The sequence below is a fragment of the Chinchilla lanigera genome, unplaced genomic scaffold (assembly GCF_000276665.1).
Source record: "Chinchilla lanigera isolate Chin_1 unplaced genomic scaffold, ChiLan1.0 scaffold00005, whole genome shotgun sequence".
Lineage (NCBI taxonomy): Eukaryota > Metazoa > Chordata > Mammalia > Rodentia > Chinchillidae > Chinchilla > Chinchilla lanigera.
In genome coordinates, this window is record NW_004955406.1 from 20,675,941 (window position 1) to 20,703,223 (window position 27,283).

General features: G+C 41.2%; 1 protein-coding gene across 7 annotated transcripts in view; it reads left to right on the forward strand.

Moving 5' to 3' along the window:
* Cacna1e (calcium channel, voltage-dependent, R type, alpha 1E subunit) overlaps positions 1-27,283 on the forward strand; it is a 468,116-nt gene that overhangs the window by 319,377 nt on the left and 121,456 nt on the right. The window lies entirely within an intron of this gene.

Genomic DNA, 27,283 nt, shown 5'->3' on the forward strand with positions numbered 1-27,283 from the left:
CCAGTGCTGTTCTAGATGGTGGGAATGTGATAGTGAACATTGCTTTAAATATCTCAATAATTCTAAAGAGTGAAAAAATCTTTGCACCTGGCCCAGTACTGAACATGGTATCTAAGAATTCATTTATTCATCCATCTTTCTACTTAGTAACTTTCTGTCAACAAGTTGAATGAATGGGATATAGGTTTTATTATCAAAAGAGCCTTATCCTATAGTGTAATGGCTATCAAATCCCATATTTGTGACTTGAATTTATTTGCACCAATTTGCAAGCACTCAGTGTCCAATATCATGGTATTTGCAAAGAACACATAAACTTAAAGGCATGGTCCCTGCTCCCCTAAAGAAATTTGTTTTGTCAAGAAGACAATGTACTTGAAACAAGGAATGGGAGGGTTTTTTAACCTATAAATAGCAGATATAGTAATTCATTTGGGGGAAGCACAAATCTGTGTAGTCTAATGTCATCAGGTATGGTTTTGTGACAGATTGGGATTTTGCTCAAAATATAAACTATGTACTAGGATAAAAGAATATGCAAGAGTGAATACTCCAGGAAGGGTAATGCTGTGCTATAAGCAAAGATGAAAGAATGGAACACATTGTGGAATATGAAGACCAAGAAATACTTTAGAGGATCTTAAGCAAAATTGAACTTAATATATTGTCAGAATGGGCTAAGTTCTTCAGATGACAAGTTATAAGGTGATACTTCATGTGTAAGCATTACAGATCGACTCCAGTTGGTCATTTCTTGAAACTATGCTTATATAGGAAAAGACTTTTAACAAAGGCACAAAGACAAGAGAACAAGAGAAATGAAAACAGATGAGAAATGTGGACAAATTTTTGAAGATAGAAAATAAGTGATGGACATAGTAGCTGGAAAGCTAAGATTTAAATGCCTATAATGAGTGTCAATTTATAAGGAATGCCAATTTAAAAAGCAAGCCAATTGCCCTGAAGAACATGGCAAATACTAAAAAATGAGAGAATTCAGACATCCCTCAGAGATGGAATGGTTACGCATGGTGCTACAAATAAGATTATTGGTTGAAAGTCCTTATGCCTTGCTTTATCATAGGTCTCAATCCCCAGACAGTCTGACAATTTTTTGCCCCATTGAACTCCTGTACCAGTGAGGAGATCTACTCTCTGCAGATGATTCAATCAGGGAAGATTAGAATGGTCACCTTAGGTGCATTTTAGGGTGGACTTGACAGGTTATAATGAAAAACAGGAGCGTTTAATGACAGTCCACAAACTGTTATTATTGTGACCCATTTCCGCTTTCTCAGAAATGCAGCAATCTGGTAGGAGTTTAGAGGATTCTTCTGTGGGGAAAATGTCTTGAGGACAGATCTATTTGTGCTGGTATTTGAGGAAGACAATAGAAACAGGTCTCCACCCCAGCACCTCCCACAAGGTTCACCATATTAGTTTCCTATGTCTGCTGCAACAAATTGGTGCAAAGTAAGCAGCTTAAAAGAGTGGAATTTTATTCTTTCACAGTTCTGGAGACTATGCATCCAAAATCTGGCAGGTCTGCACTCCTTACATGGGTTCAATGGGAGAATTTATTAATTTTTTTCTTCTAGCTTCTAGGCAGCTAGGCATTCCTTGGCTTGTAGCCTCATCACTCCAATCTCTTCCTTCTATGGTCACATTGCTTCTTCCTTTCCTGTGTCTGTGAAGTCTCCCTCTCTGCTTCACTCTTATAAGGACACTTGTCATTGGGTTTAGGATCATTACATAATCCAGGATGATATGCTCATCGGAATATTTTTAATTTAATTATCTTGCAAAGACCCCTTTTCCAAATAAGGTAACATTCAGGAGTTCTGAACACTGGGACATGAGCATTCTTTTTTTAGGGGACCCACTGAACTCACTACCCCACAAGTCCCAACCATGCATACAGAGTTTCCATTAAGCTTTCTGTGTCTTGTTTTTAGATCTTAACATGCAGCCAGTGATTGTCAGCTCACTGAGGATAATATCCAAAAGAAAAGGCACAAACAAAAAAATTACAAAAATAAACTTAAGAGAATATAAGCTTTGGAGAGAGTAGAAGACAACTTTTATAAACTGCATCTGATATTAACAGATGAGAAACAATGTAGTATATAAAATAATAGGTTGCTGTGTATTTTGAAGTTAAGAAGAGCTGTTGGAAATTAATGTAAAATCATTAATATAAAACTAATATAAAAGTGACTTGAAGTAAAAATGTAGTTACAGTAAAAAGTCAATGGTCAAAGGCAAAGTTGAGAAAATAACCTAAAAAGTAGAAGAGAAAAAGAATGGGATCAATGCAACATTTAAAGATTATAGGAGTTCCAGAAAGAGAACAGTAAAATGGGAAAGAAGAAATTAACAAAGAAAAATGTGAGAAATGTTCCCTGAACCAAAAGACTCAGGTTGCCAAATTAAGAGATCTGTTGAGACATGTGCAGGGATGTTCTCTGCAGCATTGTTTCTTGGCAGTAGGAAGTTGGAGGCAACCTGGGTGCCCACAACAGGGAAATTTAGATAGGTACAATGTTGGATGCATACCATGGCATATGATGTAGGAGTTGGGAGCAACAGATTCCATGTACACATAAAACACAGAAAATTTTTAGAACAGAATTCAATGAAAACAAAGAAACAATGTCATACAATGTGATTTGCATAAATAAAAATACATACACACAGAACCTAAGTAGTTTATAAAACTACATTCAAATAAAAAGTATATACTGACTATATTGTAATGATAGTTTGTATGGTAGGTTGATAGAAGGTGAATTTGTAGATTAACCATAAAACACCTACTGATGTCAGGAGTAGCAGTGCTTTGGGAGGCTAGGGTAAAAGGATCATAGGTTTGAGCTCAGCCTGGGCAACATGTCTCAAAATAAAATGACCCTGTTTCAAAATAAAAAGGGGCTAGAGATGTAGCTCAGTGCAGAGACCTTGGGTTAAATACCTAGTACCTCAAAATTTTAGAAAAAAAAAAAAAAAAAAAAAAAAAAGAAGAAAATATCTACTCAGTACTCAGCACAGTTAGAGACCACACCAAAGCACATTATCGTGAACATCAGAGTAGAGAATAGCCTGAAAGCTTCTACCAGTTGGGAAGGCAGTCAAGTTACCAATAATCAGGGTGGTGTTAGACTTCTCAATGGCAACACTGAAAGTTAGAAACCAATATAGAACCTAAAACTTTCTGTAAGAAAACAATTTTCATGATAAAATTATATACTCAGCCAAAGTGCCAATTATTCCATGGGGATGGAATAGCAATAGTTTCAGATACCCTTTCTGAAGAAGTTACTGGAGAGCATAAGTCACTAAAAGTAAGGAATTAAGAAATAAAGGCATGATACTCAGGGAAACATGAGAAGACCAGCAAAGCAAAGGATGGTGGAGGGAAGTGTAGAGTGACAGTGGTCAGCAGCCTAAAGATATGGAGATCAAATTTGAATAAGATGACCATGGGCTCTAAAAGTGCTGTCTTTAATAGAGAAAGTGAAACTAATATATGACCTGATATGTTGTATTCATAAGAGTTTTATGATTTTATTAAAACTATATATATGATGCATGCAAGTATTTGTACAAACCTTCCCGAAGCATTTATTTCCACAAAATACAGAAGTGTTACCACTAAAGAAATAATAAGCATAGCAATGCCTCTGGGCTCTGGGCTGCTCAGCTATCAGCCAGGTTTCCACTGTCAATGCTGAAGTCTGAGGTACTCTTAGGGTACTGTAATTGCTTTGATTGGATGGGGGAGACGGAATATGGGGAGAGAGAGGGAGTGTTAAAGACTAAAATCTTAGGTTCCACAGTGAGAAAGTCTTTAAGCAGTATCTAAAATTGAAATATAAAGAAAGAGTGTTTTCACCATAATATTTAGAAATTTGGAAGTGAATACCAAAAGAAAAGGGTGTAAGGGTTGCCTCTGGGGAGTGAGATTCAGGGGTTGCAAGAGGTGAGACCGAAGCCCGCAATTTTTTTTCATTATACATCTTTCAAAATTATTTGACTTTTAAAACTCTACATCTATTACATTGAGAAAGATAGGAATTAAAATCTTAAAGTAATAATATTATGCATACAAAATGTAGGTGAAAGGAATATCTAAGAACATTCATCTAGCATCAGTGAGGGCAGGATTGGCACTGGGAGAGACCAGAATCATGAGGATCAATAACCATATGAGTCCAACCATGTGGTTCTAAGAGCCTGTGGTGGTAATTTGTGAAAGGGTTCTAAAAGAGAAATGAGAGACATTGTGAAGGAGTTCTTTGTAGTGTATATCTTGACTGGAGAGTCTTAAGACAAAATAGGATTTCTTCTGTGTATACCTACTCAGTGAGCATTTATGAACATCCTTTGTTACATCCAAGGACTTTTCTAGGTAACTCTTCACCCAGCCTGTACCTACAACTCAAACACATTCCTTCAATGACTGCCCAAAGCAGGGACCTGACCAGAGACATCTTTCTTCTCGTGTTTCCTGAGGGCATTCTCTCTACTGTGTGATCTTAGTCTGATGTTCTTTATTTTTACTTATTTCCTATGTGTGTCCATATTTTAATTTAGAAAATTCAAGACAGATTCATACTATTTAAAAAGAGAGAAAAATAGATGTGGTGCCAGCAAAAGCCATTGGTGTTCCAGATAAGACTCCAATTTGGGTTCAAGGTATGTCTTAGTGAAGCTGGAAATGGGACAGAGCACAGCTCCACCAGACAGTGCCTGTGTCTGACCATGTGGATGCTCTCTGGTTTGGAGTTGCATCACTTCATTTTCCTACATCCTTCTCCAGATGAGAAAGGGTGCTACATTGGAAGAATCAAAGTCTTTAGCATGACATTCATGGGTGAGAAATCTTACCCTCTATTATAGTCAGGGTTTGCAAGGGAATGGATTAAACACAGGAGACATAATTTATAGGATTATTTAATATTCACCCAAAAAAGTCAAGTACAAAAAGAGTATAGGAGATCTGTCCATGCACTAAAGGCCCAAAAAAATCTAGCTGAGGGCCTGGATCCCACAGCAATGTCCTGCACGTGTCTAGTTGAAGACCTAGAGCCTATGGCAATGTCTTCCACGAGTCCAACAACTGGTCTACAGGCCTAGAGCCCACAACCATGTCTCAAGCAAGTTTGTATCAATGATCTGTGTTGGGAAGGTCCAAAGGCTAGTGGTGGAAGTTAGAAAGTATGCACCAGTGGGATGAAGGATCTGTGCCACCAGGCTAAGAGATCTGCACTGGAGCCAGGAAGCAATGCTCAAGGTAAGGACCAGGCCCTTTGGTATGAGAGTGGTGCAGGACTGGTGCTCTGCAGGTCACTTGACCAGCACCATAGAGTGGCCAGGGCATGCAGAGATGGCAGAATGGTAAGCAGCAGAGGAAAAGCCTTTCTGAGATTTGCTGTCCAGACACTGGAATACAAAAACACAAGGAAGAGGAGAAGGAGGGAAGTGGGTTCCCTTGGCCCAGAAAGGACCTGAAGCAAGAATTGAAGCCCACGATGAGAGCAAAGAGAGAAAATTCAACACAGAAGGAGGTAGTGGGCAGTACCTTCTCCTTGAGTTGAGACTCACTGTATGGAAGGAGCAGTTCAAACCTGTGGACACACGGTGACTGGTGGAACCCAGAGGCCTCAATGGAGAGATGCAGCAATGAAAGGGAGCAGTGGACGTGAAGGACTGCATTGGCTGGTGGTGAGTGCAGCAGGATCAGATGTCCCACGGGAGAGGGCAGTTGGCCAGGAGCCATCTTGAAGAGGGGCCAACTGAGCTTAGAACTCAGAACAGCTGCCTGGGTTCATCTAGCGGCACCCAAATGAGTTCAAGCCCTCAGAAGGTGCACTGACTGATGTAGGCTCAACAGGTCTGGTGCCAGCCTCAGGGCCAGAAACCAGCCTAAACGTCAGGGAAAATAAAGGTGCAGATTTCCTGGGATTATTCACCACTCCATCAGAAAGCTACTTTTGGCTTGCTGGGATAAATCAACACAGATCTGGACTATGTCTCCACATATTGTCTACCAGTGACAGCTGAGACAAACTTGGAAGGGGACTTTTTTTTTCTCTTTTCTTTTTGTTTGGTTTGTTTTCCTTCATTGTTTGATCTTGTTTTTATATGAGTATGAACAAGGTTTCTAGTTTTTTTGTGGTGGTTGTTCTATTATGTTCTTCCTTCTATTTCTTTCTTTCCTCTTTCTCTCCTGTCTTCTGCACCAGTTTCTGAAAGTTTGCATGATCTGCCTTTATCCTCTGACCTTGCTTCTAATTGCTTCCTCTTCTTCTAGTTTTCTATTTTTTCCCCTACCCCTTTTAAAGTTTTTCTGCTGAGAGTAAAATTGGCACATTGAGGGTTTATTTACTGCATATAGTTTTCTGGTTTGTTTCAGATTTTGTTATATAACCATAAATCTAGTTCATATGGTTAAAGGTGGCAAATTAATGGTTACCTCAGTTTGTTATTTTCTAGGCTATGTTTGATGCTGTTGTTATTGCCGATTGCACCACTTTAGCCAAAGTGGCATAATTGTTCTAACCAGTCATTCTTCCCAGTATACCAAGACTGAGATTGCCTAAGGGTCATAGAAAATACTGTGGGCCAGTGCCAAAGAACTAGGGGCTGGTCCAAACAGGCAACAACTTCTTATCCCGAACAAATTGAAGAAATAAGATCTTACAACAAACTCAAAACCCAAAACCCAGCTACACCTGGAAGACACTTCTGAGAAGCAGTCATTTCCTAAAGGTTCTAAATACTAGCAATAAATCAACTCAAGGTAAACAAGATAAGGACCAGAGCTCTCCCCAAAGAGAACTGAAGCCATCCTCAGTTATAGCAAGGACCCAAGCTCCTCCAAAGAGGATAACAACTGAGTTCGTATCGTGAAAATCAGTGTGACAAGCTTCTCCAGGAGAATCAACAGCATGCCATTTTCTCCCCCAATTCTCATTTTATGCTGTTGACAAAATCCTGAGGTTGGCCCTGCATCATGCCGATTCAGTTCAGCTGGGTGTTACAAGTTGACTAGTAGTTAATCCAGCATGCCCTCTTATTAATAAGCAACCACTTATTTGCATCATGCACTTAGAGAGGTTACTTGGACTCTCCTTCTTTCTCTGTAAAATGGGTGACAAGTTTGTATCCACATGTAAATCTTAGTCCCAGTCTGGCATAGATTAGCCCTTAGCTCTCTTGAGCTCTCTATTCCTTTTGAAAATAGTGACATACATGTCTTTTACCAGTAGTCCAGGTAGCTCTCATCTACATAGCAGTCTGTGGGTGTTTGGCTTGAGCCAGCAGTGCGGCCATCAGTTCCTCTCTGGCTCAGACACAACCTCATCAGGTTAAGAGAGGCCAGGAAAATGGCATGGCAGATGCCTCCTTATCACTTCTGGAAAAGCCCAAGAAGCGGCAGTAGCAGCTGGGAACAGCTGGTGTGAATAAATTCTGACTTTTAAAAGAGTGTTATCAGTAGGGGCCTTACAGGTTGGGACCAAAATATTTCTGTCCTGGTTTCTTTTCCTCGTCCTGATGCTCCACACCTCCTTCTAGCATTTGGGGGATTTGCACTGGTGTCTGCAGAGGGCTCAGTAGCAGCTGGTCCTGTGTACAGGAGGAGCTGTGGGCTCTCCATGCTGCCTGTTCAGCTTTCCTATCCATCTGCAGAGGATGTAAGCTTATTCCTTGGAGTGGGGCTTTGGTTGGGTTTTGTTCTTTGTGTCCATTGGGAAATAGCTCTAAAAGTTTTATCCCCAGGGAACAGATTTCCTGTGACCTGCAAACAATTTAAATGTTGTGTGCCAAGGTTATTCCAAGAACAGAGAGACAGCAATAGCAGTGGGGGAGGGGAGCACACACATGGCCCCTATATTGCATAAGTGAGGGAGAGTCTGAGTGGGAGGGGACAGGTGTTCATGAACCTCTGCTTGCCAAGTGTAAAAATGACTGGGGCACCTGTCCCAGGGTCCCAGAGACTGGTGAAAGGAAGACTGTGAGGTGTGTTTACTGGCTTCATATTTAAAGACGGACTATGGATATGGAAGCATTGTAGCATTTTTTAGTTGTCTCAGAGGAAATAGGATTTGATGAAAACCATTAGCTTAGGCTTGAAGAGAAGCAGAGCTTCCTGTCTCCATGGAAACAAACCAGGGCTGCATAAGCACATCCTGAAGTGCTGTCAGGGGCTACAGGGCAGGAGACTCACACAAACAGAAAATGACCCTGAGCTTTTCCAGTGTCTCCACCCACTGTTCCCAGGGCTCCTGGCAAGGGAGGGGTAGGCTTAGGGAAGCAGGTGAGCTGTCTCTAAATGGGGACAGTGACAGTCAGGATAAGAACTGCTTACATCTGAACATGTGGAGCAATGTGAAATCTCATGTAAGTAAAGTGTGTCATAGTTTTCAAAGTACCTTTGCTTTAAAGAAATTATTTGTTCCTTGTGACAACTCTGTGCGGTAGGTAAATAGCATTTTATTTAGAAGTTTGAATAGGGAGGTTGAAAGAAGCCAAACTCTTACTAATTAATGACAAAGGCGGGACCAGGGGTTATAATTTCTCAGTCCTTGGTTAGATGCATATTTAGTGTACCAGGGAGGTCTTCCTCTGGGATACTAGCTCCTAAGGTGGCACAGCTAGAAAAAGGGTATGGATAGCCAAGAATATCATCCTGACCATACTGATCTGGGTCTAAGTTTTAATCTGTACATGCACTGATGCATACACTTATTCACATACATTTAAGGTAGTAGATTCACTGTCAAGGTCTTTTTGCCCTAAGGACTGATGATGGGGAGGAGAAAGCTGTCAATATTGGAAGAGTAATTTTTCTTGCTGCATCTTTTCAATGAGTGGAGTGGCTCCCATGAAAAGCAGTATGACAGCTGTCTTGTCTTGTGCCTAACTAATTTGCTGGCTATGCTTCACAATTCAGTTCAAATCAGTTTATTTAGTGTTTACTATGCAAAAGATGTCTTGCTAGGCTATTAAATTACAAAGATGAATAGAATAAGAAGACCATAAACTAATGAAGGAAACCATTCAAAATACACATAGTGGAGTCTACATATAAATCATTTCAGAAGTCTAGTCCCCTCAAGAGGTACTTATGATTAATATATGTAGGTCACATACTTTGAGTACTTACTACTTTCAAGACATTATTGAAGCTACAAAGATGAATATGACCTAGATCTTGGCTACAAGAAACAGACTAACCAATTTATCTTCAGTGCTAAGCCTTAGGTCTCCCGATTAGATGCTTAGTTGAGTGTTCTGGGGGGGGGGGTGTTTCCCTTAGGGATACTAACACCAAAGGTGGCACAACTAGAAAAGGGCTGTGTATAGCCAAAAATACCATCCTGACCTTATAGATTTAGGTATAAATTTTATCTGCCATTGCACATTAGGAGGTGGTACCTGAATATTTCCTATGGTTGGTTTGAGGCAAGAATGGCTTCTGGTCTTAAGAAGAAAATTACTTTTGCCCAGATCAGCAGTTCAGATGAGATTTCTGAGGTTGTTGATAGCTATTCATTTAACATGTGTCTTACTCTTCTAAGACAGGTTGATATGAAAGAGGGTTGGCTAAAATAAGTATGAGTGAATTATAGTAATTTTCCTGCTGGGATTCTAACACTGGAGTCAACCAAGATAAATTCAGTCATTCACTCAGATAGCGGTTACCGAGCACTTGTACATCACCTCCTATCAGGGGCAGGGGATACCACATCACGCAAGGACAGAGAGTTGCCATCCTCAAGGAGCTGCTAGCCTAGTTAGAGAGATAAGAATGGGTAGACATTTAAATTAGAAGAGACATTTAAACTAGATAAGGCCAATATTTGTGTATACTTTTGGAGAATGAATATTGGTGAGCTATAAGAAAAGTGGAGGACATTCCAGCAGGTTGGGAATCACGAAGGAGAAAAGCCCTGGAATTGTGAATATTGGTGAGCTATAAGAAAAGTGGAGGACATTCCAGCAGGTTGGGAATCACGAAGGAGAAAAGCCCTGGAATTGTGAGCACCTCTAGTGAAATATGTGGGGGAGCAGAGGAGATGAAGCTAGAGGCAGAGACTTATCAGGAAGTGCTTTGGGGGCCAAGCTAATGATTTTAAATTTGATCCCAGAAACTTGTGGGGGGTTTCAAAATTGTGAGCTACAGAGGTGTCTAGATTTCACTTGACAGTGATCACCCTGGGGCATATTCTATAGAGAAGCAGGAGTGGAATTGGGGAACACGTTAGAAACAACAATTCAGGAGAGAGCAGAGAAGCAATGAGTCCAGTACAGTGGGGATGGGGAGGAAGAGATGGATCTACAAAGTGTTGGTTGGGTAGAACCTGCAGGACTTGTGATTATGTGGTCTGAGTGTGCACTGTGGTAAAAATAAGAGGAAAGTCTTGGTCTGCTATTTCTGTGAGGTTGAACCTCTCGGGTCGAGGGACCTGGGCCCGCAACAAGCAGCCGCACAGTGAAAAGAAGACACCGGAGACCAGGCTGATGGCGCAGATTTGTTTTATTGCGGAAGTGCAAGTCCTTAAGTAGCGTAAGAGAGGGGCGTGGTTTAGGGGGCGTTTTTGTAGAAGGGCAGAGTGGTACAGCCTAGGCGGGGCGACTCACTCGGTTTGCAGAGGACATGACAAGTCTAAGTTTGCTCAGACTCGCTCGTCCACCACAGCTGTCACCCAGACGTCTGGACCCCTTTTTCCCACATTTCTGAATTGAGCCACCATATACAGGAGGGAAATCACAAAATGAAGATTGGATTTTGAGGAAAAGAGATTAGGTTGTCGATCTGTTTAAAGTACCATTGTATACCTTCTGCCTTTGGGCTAATTCACAGCAGCAGAGTAGAGTTTGCTTCAGGTTGATTTTTTTAAAGCTGTGATTTATTGAGCTTATGGAATGTACCAAATATTGTGCCAAATTCTATGACATTCTGTTAAACTCATCTAATCCTCACAGTGACCCTCTGAGGAATTACTATCTTCTTTGATAAACAGGATAAATAACAATGAAGTTTGGTAACTTGTCTAAGCAAGCAAAATTATTAAGCAACAGGTGCAGAGTTTAGAATGAGGCCTACCAGGCCTAACCATCTGTATCCTTAAACACATCCTCCATATAGTTTACATGTCCTTGTGGAAGGAAATTGTCTGCCATCCACACAGGAAAATTTGGTGAAAGTAAAGAGGTCTTCAGTGACAGCCAAGACAGTCTAGCAGACAGGAGATTTCATGGTACAGCTCATTATAAAGACCACAGTAGAATGTTCATGGCTCCTACTTTGACTAGAAAGATGTGTTGGATGAGTTATGTGACCAAGGGGGTCTTCTATGAAGTTTATGGGAGTTAGTTAAAAGATATGCCTTTCCTCAAGACACTGCTTTGTATATCAGTTGTCAAAATTGTGTCTTGGAGTGTGATAAGAATTCTTTGAGGAAGAAAGGCACTTTGTAGTTGCTTTGTAGTTTCTTTTTAACTCCATGTTCCACATGAGAAAGTTCAAATAGAGAGTGAAATGCTTTACTCAGTTAAATTCTCAGTTACTTAGTCCAGATCTTAGGTAAAACTTGATCCCCTGACTCCCTTTCCAGACTCTCTCTCTCTCTCTGTGTGTGTGTGTGTGTGTGTGTGTGTGTGTGTGTGTGTGATGAGTATAACCTAGTGGTAAACTACAGACTCTGTAGATAGTGTTCAAGCTTTTTAATCTTACTTCACATGAGATTAGGGAAGTCATTTTCTTTTTTATACCTTCAATTATCTGCTGTGATTTAAGATGCTGGTATACACTATATAGAATTACCGGGGACATAAAATCATACCATGAATGCTAATTGTTAAGCATCTGGGAGATGAGATATATTTAATGTTAACAGCTGGCAAAAAGCCACTCTTACCTACTAAGTACTTCCATTGAGTCAAGTAGCATGATCTCAGATGTTTTTTCACACTCCTGGTTGTGCTGACCATCCATGGCAACCTATGGGAAACAATAAAGATGAGCTGTGCCCTTGTGTTCCACACAGGGCCATCGATTTGGACACTACACCATTTGTAGTTCTTTAGAAATGCCCTTGCCTTTCTACCCACTGCTCATGTGGTCTGGAGTGAGCTTGTTTCCCTCTGTCAGTTCCCTTTGTTAAATCCCTGCTCATTCCTCACAGGTTGTTTCAACCTTGATTTCCTTCATGAGAACTTTCCAGGTTCATAGCTCCATTCTCATTTTGCAACTAGGATTGAAATCTTTCTCCCACATGCTCCTCTAGCATATATATCTGTCTGTTGTTGATGCTATTACTCATAGTAACATTATGCAATTATGTTATAGCATCTAATAATAATACTAAAGACAAGAGCTAACACTTATTGAGAGCTTGTCATCTGCCTGATACTATGCTAAATACTTTATAGACATTGTTTCAATTAATTTTTATAATAGCCTCATGAGTTAGGCGCTGTTGCTAACTCTATTTTTATAAATGAGGAAATGGAAGCTGAAAGAGTTTAAAACCATAGAGTTAGTGCAGAGCAGACCTCTTCTGCCTGCCCCAGAATGTACTATCTTCCTTGAGTTGGAGTTATGAACGTCTCTGGCACTCCCATTTCTTCTACTGAGATGTCTTTCCATGTAGTTGGATCTGCCCTAATATCCTAGTGCCTTATTTTTATGCCATATCCCTGTGACCTGGAGAATAAGATTGAAGGGAACCAAGAAAGAGGCTAGCATCCTGAACCAGCAACACACTCACTGGTACAGGAGATGTTCCATGGAAAGAGTTCCCTGCTTACAGCCTACAGGAATGACAAGTAATTTTCACAGGTTGAACAGTTCCCTACATGGCTATCAGGTATTTTTTTCTTATAGATTATTGCCCATCTCATGCCTTTTGCCTCTTTTCCCAGCACCGTATTTATTTTTTTTATATACCATAGTAAGGATAGTAGCCCTTTTATGTCACATTTGGCAAATATTTTAAGAATAATTACTTTGAAGGATAGTTAAAACTGCCATCTATTGGCAATTGTGAGCATTCAAAGTGGTTAGAAGTCAAAAAAGTTGAAATAGTTATTCTTTATTACTTTAGGGCAGTGCTGGCCAACCTTTTCAGGCTGTCAGTGATAGCGACCAGCCAGCTGTGGCATTCATACAATCGGTTCGTCACCACTACTTAGAGCATTTCATTTAGTTTCATGATATTCATTTGATCTTCACAATGATCCTAAGTATATTGTTGTTATTTTATAGGTAAGATTAGATCTCAAAATGAACAAGGTACGCCCTTTTCTTAAATCTAAAAGTGTGATTTCTGAGTCAGTCTAGTGCCCCTTATTATACAAAGCACTGTTTGCCCCTAGGGATGAGATCTTTGCAGCTTGGCTTGTACCCAAAGCAGAAGTGTGTTTTCTACACCTGCTCCAGCACAACAACAAAGTGCTTTTTTGAGTTTATTAATTCCATAAATATTTACTGAGCACCTACTAGGTACCAAACACTGTTCTCCATGTTGGGAATTAAAAATATCCTCATCCCCAGAAAGCTTATGTGGTTTGTGGTGCACATATAATCTAAATTTTAGATGGAATTACTCCTCATTTTAGGACGTAGTATATTAGGAAGTATAGCATGCCAACATCCAGAATTGCCCTGTGTTGATAATACTTGGGTGAGGCTGTGAATGTGGAATGTAATAGAGTTGCTTTGGGTGGATAGGTGGGTGGGTGAGGGCTCTCCTCTTTTATCTTCTCTCAAAAAATCTGGCTTTTATCTTGCACTTATTTGCTCAGGGGAGCAGAGGTAGGTCCAGGATATGTTGTGAGGGGTTGACCAAGATAGGAGGACCACTTGCTCCTGTGCATGTGGTGGAGGGGAGAGGCCTCAATCAATCTAAAAAGATTGAATCTGAGAGCCAGGATCAAAGTGTGGAGGGAAGGGAATAGAGAAGTCAGTGAGGGGGTAATCATGATAAATAGTCAAACTGAGGTAGAACTTTATAAGGATTTATCATTTCTATTGAGAAACTTGGAAATTAAGTTAGGGCATCATTAGGTGCCTTTTGGTGATGAAGACAACAGGCAAATATAAAAATCCCTTCAATTTCTGTTAGATCAAGTGAAGAAACAGTCCTCATACAACGCTGGTATCTCCTTGGTCGTTTTCTAACAGTGTAGATTTAACACTCTGATATCTTCATGTATATCCATACACAGTTTTCACATATGTGCATATTTTACGTGAAATGCTCACTCTAGTGTGTGTACCCCTGTCTTTGTCCCTCTGTATGGTACTGCAGGAGCCCAACAGGTGAGGGAACTGTCAACCATTCTCTGATTTGTTTGGCCACTGTGATTACATTTGAAACTATTTTAAGAAAGTTTCCATTTCAAAGTCAGTTTTTTTTTTTTTAACCTGCTGCTTAGAGAAGGAGCTAGTTTTTACTTGTAAAATAATGTAACATGAAAGAGTGTTTAAGAAGATGGTTTTTCTGAGACAATCCTGAATTTAACTTCCCTATTTGCTACTAAGCTCCAAAGTGTATGTCTTTACTGATCTATTCGTCAGACATCTCAAATTCAGGATGTCTCGAACAGAATTCATTATGTCATTCTCTTATCCTTCCATTAAATACACACTACTGTTCCATAGTTGAATTTCCTTCTGTTACTTTTATCACAGTCATTTCCAGGTGGAAACCTTTGAGGATTTTTTTGTTTGTTTTTTGAGACAGGGTCTCGCTGTGTAGTTCAGGCTGGTCTTGACTAACTATGTAGCCAAGGCTGGTCTAAAACTTATGGAGATCTGCCTGCCTCAGCCTTGTGAATTCTGGGATTACAGGCATGCACCACCATGCCTGGTTTGGAAACTTTTCTTAATCTTGATACTTTCTCCTAATTTATTCTTACCTGATTGCTCCTCAAAGCCTACTGACTCCACTTGGAAAAGTTGTGAACTATGTCCTGCATTAGAGCAATTACCTCTCTAAATGCTCTAGAATTGAATTCTCATCTTCTATCTTACAGCAAAATAAATTGCAGGTAGAACTAGTTACCTACATTTTTAAAAATTAAATCATAACAATGTTCAAAGATATAATGGACAATTACATAATCTTCAAGGGGGAAAGCCTGTCTAAGCATAATATAACTCAATAAACCATAAAGAAACTCACTGATAAATTTGAACTTATAAAAAGATACAGCTATATTTTTAAATAAGACCAAAAGACAAAGCTTAAACTAGTTTTGAAATTTAGAATGATTACATAGAAGATTAGGGAAGGTGGTAAAATAATGAAAGGCGATTAATGAGTAGTTAGAGTATAATAAATCTCTAGTTGAAGACACAAAATGAGCCCTACCCCCAGCCCTGATAGCTGAGATGTAAAAAGAAAAACAGTGGTGACAATTTAGGGGGTACGATGGGACATGGTGAGAGACTGGTTTTAATGAGTAAAGCAAAGTCCTTTAGGACATGACCATGAGAGTCAGTTAGGAATGTCTTAGATCACTTGATTCCCTTTGCTTAGATGAATAAGATTGGGGAGGAGAAAAGAAGCTCTTGTTCTGAGAGGAAGTTGTGTTCAATTTCAGAGAAAGGGTTTAAGGTTCATAAGAACGAAGAAGTAGACAGGATCAGCCCTTATCTGTGTTTTAAAAACAGAGGCAGAAAACATGTGACACTATCAGACATGACAGAGAAAATGGTACAAACAGATCAGGTTAGCCATGGGGGGTGTGCAAAGAGCAAAAACAGCAAGGGAAAGAGATTCTAGGAACCTTCACTGTTTAAGACTTAGAATATCAAGATTGGCCCAAAGGATATCTCAAAATCATCACATCACAAGAGGCAAAAAAATAGTTTCACAAGGGAATGCAAAGACCCTCAAAGGCTGGATGAGTCATAGAGATCCAAAACCACGTTAACTAAAAAAGAACTGTTGAAGTTGGCAATGGGGAGCACCTGCCTTGCTCTCTCTTTTTTTCTTTTTTCTGGACTTCTTCTTTGGAAATAATTATAGAATCGCACACAGCTGAAAATTTGTAGGGTGCTCTTGTGCCTTTCTTTCATTTTCCTCCACTTGTAACATCCTGTAACTATAACACAAAACCAAGAATTGATGTTGGTAGATCTATAAAGCATATTTAGCTTTTGCCAGTTTTACACGCACTGATTTTTCTGTGGATATAGCTTCATGCAATTGTATTATGTGTAAATTTGTGTGACTAATCACAATTAGAGCGTGGAACTGTTTCATTATAAGACGCCTGTTTCCCCCTTATGGTCCCACTCAACATCCACCACCACCAGCACCCCTAGTAATCACTAATCTGTTCTCCATTTTTCTAATTTTGCCCACTTAAGAAGTTTTATAGACATGGAATATTGTAGATAACTTTTTGAATTTGGCTTTTTTTTTTTTTTACTTAGTGTACCTTCCTTGAAATTGATCCAGTTTGTTCCTTATGTGAGCTGTTCATTTCTTTCCTTTGCTGGGTAGCATTCCATGATGTGGATGCATCACAGTTTGCGTAACAGTGCATTCCTTGGTCATTTGGGTCATTCTCAGTTTGGGGCTACTATTAGTAAGGCTACTCTGAACATGTATGTAAAAGGTTTTGTGTGAACATTTCTGTATATTTTTTTTTCTGGAATAAGTGCCCAGGGATGCAATTGCTGGGCTGTATGGAAAGTACATGGTTAGTTTTATAAGAAACTGCCTATCTGTCTTCCAGAAGACGTGTATCCTTTGCATTCTTGCTAGTAATGTATGACACTTTGTATTTTCCACATCTGCCTGCTGGCTGAAATTAAATAACCATAGTGAACATCAACAAATATCATAAATTTCTGTGAATTATAAGACAATATCAGTAATATAAACCAATGATTATTAAATCACACATTTATTATTATGGACCAGTAGATTCTCAGAAACAGAATAAACAGACAGCCATAACATTGGATGGGAAGAAAAGATGAATAGAGTAAAGTTTTAATTTTAGCAGTTAAGAACTTGAAAACAAACAGATTAATCACAAACACAGCCTCAACTGCTAGCTTCTCTCACCACCAATCCATTAAAGAAAGAGTCCAAATTCATATTACTTGTCTTGCTTGACCTTGCCAAACTTAGTCCCAATCTACTTTTCCATCCTTAATACTGTGTTTCCTACCCTGTATCTCAGCTGCCCATCTTGCTGTTCCTAGATTTCCCAGGTAATCATTGCCTCAGAATATCCAGCCCTCCGCAATCACTGGCATGGCTGCTTTTTCTGACCAGGGGAGAGTGAGGGAGCTCTGACTCATCCTTCAGGGTCAAGTCTCCTAGTCTGAGTTCCCACTGCACTGTGCATATTCCTCCATTAGCGTACTTGTTACCTTATTTTATAAATATGTGTGGAGGATTTTGCTTCTTTCACAGCAATATCAAGGCAGGCACCATGGTGAGTTCATTTTCCTTTCCCCAGCACTTAGCCAGCTTAATTAACAAGCATGTGGGTAGGCTCCAGTAAATGCCCCCCAGCGAATGAATCAAAGGCCAACTTCCTGTTTGTGGGATGCCTGTATTCATCAGAAGATTTCCTGAGATTTAGCCATTGTTTTCAGTGGGTATAATTCCCCTAAAATCTTGGTTTAATAGTAGTTGAAGAGCTGAGCACAGAGTACTGCAGTAGAACCCCATTATTTTGCAGGCCTCAAGGGACAAGTGTGAGAACAATGCCATAGACCTCTTCATTGCATGAAGAAAGAGGTGTATTTGTCATTATTAGTGTGATGGACTGGATCACAGTGTAATTGAATCGTAGCTGTTGTGAGGACCTTTTTAATGGCTCTTTTGCTGTCATAATTTATTCCATATACTTACTTCACTGTGGCTCTAAGGCCAAAAATCTTGGGCCATTCAAGATTAGAAATATTTTTTAGCTTGAATTTATATCTGTCTCTCTGGTCTATAGACCTCAGAGTAATTGGCTTCACTATGAGGAAATTTGTAATTGTATTAGAGCCCCACTTCATTCTGAGCTTATAGCCCATCGTCAAGGCCTATAATTAGACATGTTTTCTGCACACTTGCAGACACGTGCACACTGAGGTGACTGAAATAATACCTCTCAATTTCCCCAGTTGATAATCACAGTCTTTAAAACTTGGTTATGTACTGGGTGCTTGGCATTTCTAGCTGTTAAGTTCAGATGCTGTTAAAGTTGTAGTAGGATTAAAAGTTCTTTATTTTCCCCCTGGTGTCAAGTGCATCACTACATTCTCAACACTTAATTATCATTGCGTCCCAAAATATTCCTCATTTAGCAAAAATATTGAAATTACTCTTTCTTGTTGAAGAAGCCAGCTCTGTTATGTGGGAGAACACTGAGATGTTATGTCTCATGAAGAGCCAGGGAAATGAACAACCTATAAGAGCATTTGGGGGAGCAAGAAGGACCCCCAGAACCTCTTAAAGGGGCCACAAGACTCTCACCTATGTTAGAGTCTCAGCAGGGTAACTAATTTGTTGAACAGTTGCCAAGTCCATAGGCTGAAGATGACTGGATCAGAGAAGGCTACCAACTTTTTTCAAAGCTGACTGGAGTAGCATTAAAATGAGATGGCTTTTCCTTCCCCATCCCCTATGACCTCCTATGCTATATACATGGAAGGATCACCTTCTTCTCCTTGCCTTTGTGTTTTGACGTTATACACTCCATTTACATGTACCCAGTGATCAAACACCATGTGTGGGAAAGAGATGATCTCATTAAGAGCTATTACCAACTTAGTGAGGAAGAACTGGAAGAAGACACAAACTAATCTTTTTAGTAGGAGGAGATAAGAGATATCATTTATTAAAATATTTGTTCAGCAGATGTATTAAACCACTATGTGTCAACATTTTGGATTTGACAGTGAACAAGATGAGGTCCCTCATCCTCAACAGCTTCATATTCTAATGGCTAAGAAAGAAAAGAATAAAGTAAAAAAAAAAAAAAAAAAAAAAAAACACTAAATGTAAGAAGAAAATAAACAGGTTTTGTATAGCAGTCTTGATTCTTAGGAAGAAAACTAAAATCACGCCCAAGAGAATTACTGTCCGAGCCCTATGGTCTGTGCTGACCTGACCCTTACAGATTCTGTGGGTACAGTCTCGAGGCTGATGCACCTGCCCCTCACCATTCCCACAGAAGTGATATGCACACTTCTGCAGTGGATGTTGTCAATCTAAAAACACGATTTCCCAACCAGGTGGGCTGAAAAGCAAAATAACTGAGCAATAGTATCATGAATTTTTCTCCTAGAAAAATTAGACAAGTAGATGACATGTGACTGGTGATCGTACATCTTTATTCTCCCCTGGTTGGATAGCTCCTTGTCCTCTTCTCTGCTATGCTGTTGGGGAGGAAAGTTATATGCGGGCTAACTAGTTCACATACAATGTTTCAGCCTTGATTCCCATAAAGACCCCTAGAGAAGGACTGGATGTAGGTAACTTACTTAGGCTATGATCACTGGCTCCAAAAGGGAATGAGTGGGGGAAATTAAGACAGGAAAGAGGAATATGCCGGAATATGTATTAATCGAGGGAGTCACCAGTACAGACTGCTGAGGTTCAATCTGTTGGAAACCCTACAATGAACCCTATAGAATACAACTCAGAATTGCTCCATCGAGGGGCTGGGAAACTGATAAAGATATGGATATTCTTGTGGTCTGAGCTTCTTCCCAGAGCACTGAAGAAATCCCTCAAGTGGAGAAGCAGTGAGCTGTGAGCAGATGAGGTCGGCACTGTCACTCCTCTCAGAGTGCAAAGGACCTGTCCACTACAGCTTCAGAACTCAGAGGTGATGTGAGAGGCGATGCTATGTGTGTAGTGGGGGGGATATCCAGAGCACCCACTTCTTGTTGTTCATTTCAGTCAACATATTTATCATTTGTTGATCCCTTACTATGTATAAAAAACAGTCTCCCTCAGGTGAATAATGTCCAGGTGAGTTTAAAAGGCAGGGTGAGGACCAAATTGTAAAGAAAGTGAGCTGGGACAGCGTGTAGTGCACTGCCCAGAAGGAGAACGTGCCTCACAGGGCCAGGGCATAGATGCTGGGGATTAAGATGCTGTGTAGCAGCCACAAGCAAGATGTTCCTGTCACATCACATGAGACCAACTAGAGTCCTGCCAGTGTCACTCAATGTGATGTCATCTCTCTCCTACAACTTTGTCTCTTCCTCCCAGCCTTCTCAGCAGTCTGTGCCCAACACTTGAACTGCCAGCTCTGAGTCCTTGCTCATTCTGCTTCTGCTTTTTCTTCTCCTCAACAGCAATGCCCCCACTTCCTTGTACCCCTTTTCCCACTGTAGCATACAGTATTCTCCTTACCACTCTAGTTCCCCAGCTGCATAGCCCATCCAGCTCAGGGCCAATTTAAGGGCTCTGGAGTCTGGAGGTTGTATGGCTTCAGCATTTGGGGAATCACCTTGTATTACCAATGATGAATGATATAATAAGTAAGCAGAGTCTCAGTTAAAATACTCCTCAATCATGTTTGGTAGCACAAAGTCAAATCCTAAACTCAGTAGTTCTGTAAATTAAGAATATAGTTTGTGTCCATGGCTTCCTCACCCATGGGTTCAACCAGCCACAGTTTAAAAATATTTGGGGGAAAATTATGTCTATATTGAACTTGTATAATGTCTTATCCTTCTCCTCTAAACGGTACTATGCTATTTATGTAAGGGACTTCAGCGTCCAGCATCCACAGCTTTTGTTATTTGGGGGAGATCCTATAGCCATCTCCCACGCACACTAAAGGGTGACTGCAAGGGTTCTCACTGTCCAGAGGCTCCTGCCCTAACCTGGGTGAGGCTACGTATGTCACTTTCATATTAGTTTCACTTACAATTACTGCCTTTTGGCCCAGTCATACTACCTTGCCCTGGTAGACAGTGTGGTACTGTCATGCTGCTGTCACAATGGAGGGGACCTCTGCCACAGGCCACAGGGAGTGTGCTTGTTCTGACCACCTCCCTTGGATTACTGGGATCCCAGAACAGAGATCCAGAGCAGTGGTCCTCAGAGTGTCACAACTCCTGTGTAGACCAAGCAAGGGTTTCATCTCCAGGCGCTTGGGTGCTCCCTCCACCTGGGGGGGGAGGTGAGAGCAGGTGGGACGGAAGCCACAGCCTTCCTTACAGGGCTTTGGGCTCAGTGGGAAGTACAGGCTTGCTTTTCCTATCTTGTTTCCTTCTCCTTCTGTCTCGCCTCAGTTTTGACAGTAAAGGTTAATGTTATAATTAAGCAATTAATTTAGCAAGTTTTCTTTGGGGATTTGTTCTCCATCAGCTTTGGCAATGGTAGCTCTCTGATCTGAGACATACATCTGAGTATTTTCGGTTCTCCTCACCTATAGTTGTAGTCTTAAATATTGTTTTCAGTGCTAACAATTGATAAACCACCGCATGTTCATGACTTATATAAGCAGGGAGGAACGTATCTGCTTCTCTCTGCAGAAGGAGGAGTAGTCGCTGCCGATGGCTGCTGCGATAGGCCTTGCTCCCAGGACACCCTGGGCTACTGGGAGGCGAGGCATATTATTGGAGGGAGTGAGAACAGGGGTAATTTCACATCAGCAAGTGGGGGCGTGCTGTGCTGAAATGCACAGAGTATGTCAGGAAAATGCACCTGTTGGAGATACTGGTCTTACTGTCTTGTACATAGTGTTTCTTGTTTGAACCCCATATGTGGTTAGAGATGGGATGGAGGACAGTTCATGGAAGGGAAAAAAGGAGGAGAGATAAACTTTGAAAATGCTAGTTGCCATGACAACATAATGAGCTCCAAAAGTGGCATCTCTGAACCAGTTTTGCATGGGAAGGCAGGGGAGCCCAGAAGGAAAAGAATTAAAATAATAAAAATAATAGAACAGGGATTGTGAAACAAAAGACACATCTGAAGAGGCTGTTAGTACTTCTTGCCGCTGTGTGGGGACCTGGACTGTCGGAGCTGCCTGCCCCTGGCTGACCATGACAGGGAGGTCAAAATGCCTGCTGGCAGGGGCTGAAATGCTTTTCGTAGCCTCCAGGGTCTGGACAATGTACAGCTAAGGATTTCTGACAAAAGAGACCCCATGCATTGTGTGAAGTACATTGTGCTGGAGGGCTCTCTGGAGGGCAGCATCTCTTCTTATTCTCTTTCTCCTCCTTTTCTGCCTCCCACTGCCCTTTCTTCAGTTCAGCTGTGCTCCTTTCAGTAACTTTCCCTTGAGCCCTGGTCACTATGTGTGCCGTCTCTCTTCCCATGACAGTTTAGGACGTAGAGTTCCTGTTATGGGTGTTCCTCATGATCTAAAGCCCTTCTCTGTGAGTTCTCCCAGAGCTTTATGGGGCCAATGTAAAAGAAGAAAGCATTTAGCAGCATAAAATGTGAAGGATTTGTAGATAATGTTCCTCTACCACACAAATTGGAAATGCATCTAAAGCAAATTAGAATCATTTACTCCTAAAACATGCATTTAATGAAGATATCCCTTGATATTCCTTTGTGTCTTTTCAAATGGTGTTTACTTTTCCTTGTTAGAATGGCCAGGGACATCACTATAATACATCCCCCCCCAATATCATCAGTGTTTATATAACAACATTTTGAACCAATCCATCAGTTGATACATTTGTTCTTAGCAATGGTTGAATTTGGGGATCTTACTGCCACCTTGTGCTTGCTTGATATTGGTACCCACTAATTTATGTTTTGTAGACTGATATTTCTTCTAGCAAGCACAGTGTCTGGCACACAGTAATTAAGCTATTTCTGTTGAATGAATGAGTGAGTGCTTCATTCCTTTTAAGTGTCAGGCCCACCTTATCTGTGCTCTGGCTTCACTCTAACAACCAGTCCTTAGGCAATAATCTATGTCAGGTTCGATAGATGATGTATGTAGAAACCGACATCCCCACAGCGTCAGCTCTCGCTGAAATCAGCAAATCTGAATTAGTTCTCTTTAGCAACAAAGCTTGGATCTACTACTTTTCCAGATCCTTTTAGATGTGCTAAATGATTAATATTTACATGATACGTCCTGTACCTAAAACCATTTATTAGTAGGAAATTTCTTTTTCCCTGGCTTCATGTTTCCATGTAGAGAAACTTTCTCCAGGAAATGCTTCCAGGCCTCTGTCCCCACCTTGCTTTCATTCCCCCTCCTTCCCACCAGGTGAAGTTAGAGAATTGGGCACAGTTGGCCCTCTGTACCTGCGAATTCTGAATCTGAGGATTCGGGTAACCTCTGAAGGAAAATACGGCACCTATGCTGAATAAAGGCTATTTTTCCTGTCATTAATTCTTAAATAATATTGTATAACAGCAGTTTACAAAACACTTACAGTGTGTTAGGTATTGTAACAATCTAAAGCCGGGTGTGGGGGCACATGCCTATAATCCCGGCACTCGGGAGGCTGAGGCAGGAGAATCATTGCGAGTTCGAGACCAGCCTGAGCTACAAAGTGGGCTCAAGGCCAGCCTGAACTGCATAGCGAGACCCTGTCTCAAAAAGACAAAAAAAAATCTAGAGATGATTTAAAATCTACAGAAGGATGTGTGTTAACTATATGCAAATATATACCACTTTGTCCAGGGGACGTGAGCATTCGTAGATTTTGCTATATTCAGGGGTCCACAGATACTGAGGGCTGACTAGTGCTCCCCCTGCCTCTTTGTCCTTTTCTGAAATGACCTGCCCTCCAGCTGCAGAGGTCCTGCCTTCTCTTTTGCTCTTAGGAGCTTGGTAGGAGAGATAAATTAGCCTCAGGGATAGCTCGCTATAACAGGGCAGGCCTGGCTCACGTGGCTGTGCCACTGACTGTGAGTTCGAAATTGTGTAGTAAACATTAGTAAGAGTTCTCACAAAACAGAGCTCATGCCATGCTCTTCAACAAGCTTTGTCAGAAATAAAACTGATATTTTTATATTCATTTATCTGACTCTAGTATAACCTGTTTCTTAGTCGGTTCCATAATCAGGAGGAGAATCAAAGGACAATTACATATAGAACCACACAGTACTGTTATGCTTGATTAGAAAGTCATCCTTTCCTTTAAATCTGCAATTTTAAAGGATGTGATGCAGACTCAGATATATTTTTTGTCACATTCAAGAAATCCAGAAATTCCAGTGTATACACCTTAGATTTTCATAATTCAAAATAGTTTGGAAAGAGTAGAAATAGAAATTATTGTTATAGCACACTTGGCTAATAGGTAAGCTTCTGATCACCAAATATAAGAATATTCAAAAGAAGTGAGAGACCTGATTCTTTCTCTGAGGCATTTATATCCTCCCCAGGAAGCAAAGGTGCCACATTTCACACTGGCCATCCCTGCGGTGGATGTCCTTTGATGGCAGATACCGTTGTAGTGTCATGAGAGCAGCTTTATAAAAGAGGGGGAATTTAAACTAGACTTTGAAAGGTGGCTAGAACTTACCTAAGTCAAGCAATGGTGTGGGGTCATATGAGAGGAAATATTTGAGGTCTGAGGATCAACATGAGCCCCGATGTTGAGGTGGGCCTTGATTTACTTGTGGGATAGCAGTTGAAATTGATGGAAACAAGGTTGATTTGGTTGAGTCTGGCTCGCTTGTGGAAGGCCACACAAGGAAGGGGATTAGCGTTTATCCTGCAGATGTTGGTTACTGTGGGTGCCGGGTCAAGGATGCAGGATGACCATGAGGGACATGGCATTTCAGGCAGATTATGTTGCAGACATGATTTGTAGGGAAGGACGCCTGCCTGTCTAGATCTGCTGCTGCCTCCCCAGCCCTAATCTGGGACCTCTGAGCTGGCCTAGCGTGAGGACCATACTGTGCCCGTCTGCCAACCACTTGGAGCCGGAGCAGACATGCCTGGCACAGCACTCGGGTTAGGCTGTTTCTAAGAGAGGACTAAGAGAACATTTATTCCACGCAAACTAGTGAGATTGCATATCGGGATGCACATTTCAAGAGAGAGGGCTTTTGTTTGGTAATTATGAAAGTCAGAAGCAATAAAGTCACCATTCACCTGTAAATGTGCTACTCTCCAGGAGTCATAGCAGATAGCTACATGTAATAACAGTGATGACAGGCGCTGTCTATGAATTGTTTACTGTCAAGACTTTTCTTACTGTGTGGCTACATCTCTAACAAGTATGTATCTACTAAGATGGACATGCAGAAGAGATAATGAGATTTGAAAAAACCAAGGGCAAAAAGAGACACACAGAGGCAACTCTGGTTTAAAGGTTCTGGAAGAATCTGTCACCACAAGAGGGAGAGGTGGTCTAGCCTAGTGATTTTGAATTTGAGGGTTCAAGCTGAATCTTAACTCTTCATTTATCTACGTGCGTGACCACAGACAAATTTTCCAGACTTTCTGAGACCGTCTCTCCATCTATAAAATGGGGATCATAAGACTTTAGAGGTTTTTATTGTTAAATTAGAGAATAAATACAAAGAACTTAACACAGTCCCCAGTGCATAGTAGATACTTGATAACATATAACATTTATTATTAAGGGCGTCCTAAACTAGCCTCCTGTAAAACTTACATTTTGTATTAATCATTTTTTCTTGGATTTAAGGCTTTTTAAGAGACTCTAAATAAGTCCAGGTAGTATATGTGATGAATGTTGCCTAATGTCTCCCTCATGCTTTTTAACACCATTGCACAACTCATTTATTGACACCTACAAGTGACAGAGCCCCCAGGAGAGTTATCCTGGAAGGAAAGAATAATTTTAATAGCTCAGGAGTAGAACTGCAACAGATGCAGGAATCTGGAAAAAATGAGGACTATTAGGAGAATGTATTGAATAACGACAGTATTCAATATATTGAGAAAACTTTGGATATTCTCTATTTAATCTTTACAACTTAGTAAGATGGACTGTGCTCCCCCAAACTACAGATGGGAATGGATGGACAGCAGGAGTTTAGGTACTTGCCCAGGGATATCCAGTAAGGAAGTAGAAAGTCAGAATTTTAACTAAGGTTGCTCTTGGTTGCAAAGCCTGTGTGCTTTGTCTGACTCTCTGTCGCCCTCCTGGAAAGGCCCAGAGCAGCAATGCGTACTGGAAGAAGCTAAGCTCAAGAAGCCACAGGACTGAGAGAACTGGTTTCCAGGGAGCTCAGTGTAAACGTGTTAAACAGGGAAGTAGAGGGAAAGTTATATCTCATAGACCTTTATTTCCAGTGCTTTAGTGCTGGCTTGGTTTGGGGTGGAGCAGGGGACAGGCAGAGAAAATAACCCTCTGGCCATACTCACAAGGTACAAGTCCATTGGGACAGTGCTGTAGGGTTTGGGGTTGTGGGAGGGGTTCCTCAGTTCCGTCCCTGTCAAAACAAGGAGTGGCCTGACAAAGAGCAGGCCTGGCTGGCCAGTGACCTGGGGAGCTTAGGGCAGGCAGGCCGACTGTTTTTGGCCACCAAAGGTTGTAGCATACACAGATGCATGGCCAGGAATCAAAGTCAGCACCAGGCCGATGTTTTGAAGTTGAGTCAACAGTCTTGGGAGCTAGACAAAGACCAATACTTGTGATACAGGCAGGAGGAAGCAGTATGGAGAGGAGAAGAGACTCAAAATGGGTATTGGCAGAAGGCCCTGGAGTATTTCCTGGACAGAGAACTGGTTTTTAATGTGGTTCCTGTGTCCTTGTGACACTGGGATGGACATTTCCAAGGAGCCAGATCTGATATGCATGATGTATGATCCTCCAGCCACTGGGGGAAAGATGTCACTTGGGGTGAGAGCACAAGCTAAGGATGTGACAGCCACATGGGTCGTGAGTGAAGAACGTGTGGGCTGCCAACAACCAGGGCCAAGAGAGGCAAGAACTGTGTGTTCCACCAGCGCCTGCTCTCGGCTTCACACAGAACCCCACCCAGCCGACCCTGCTCCTGACGTTCGTTCCTCCACGAGGAAATGCTTTCTGAGAGCGGTGTTTACACTTTTCTAGACATGGGACCACTGAGCCGGAAACATCACACTCCCGGTGTCTGTCCCCAGTGAATCCACATTGCCCAGTTGATGGGATTTTTCAGTTAGGAGTCTGCACTTCTTTGAAGCGCTTGAAAATGTTGACTTCAGGGACATCCTGTGTTCCTGACCAGTGATGGCGAACCTTTTAGAGCTTTCTGTGATACAAGCATCCAGCTGCGCCACAGGTGCTCATAGGTTCACCACCACTGCTTTAAGCTGTAGCCAGTAGTTTAGGCCATGATGCTGCTGGAGACCATTT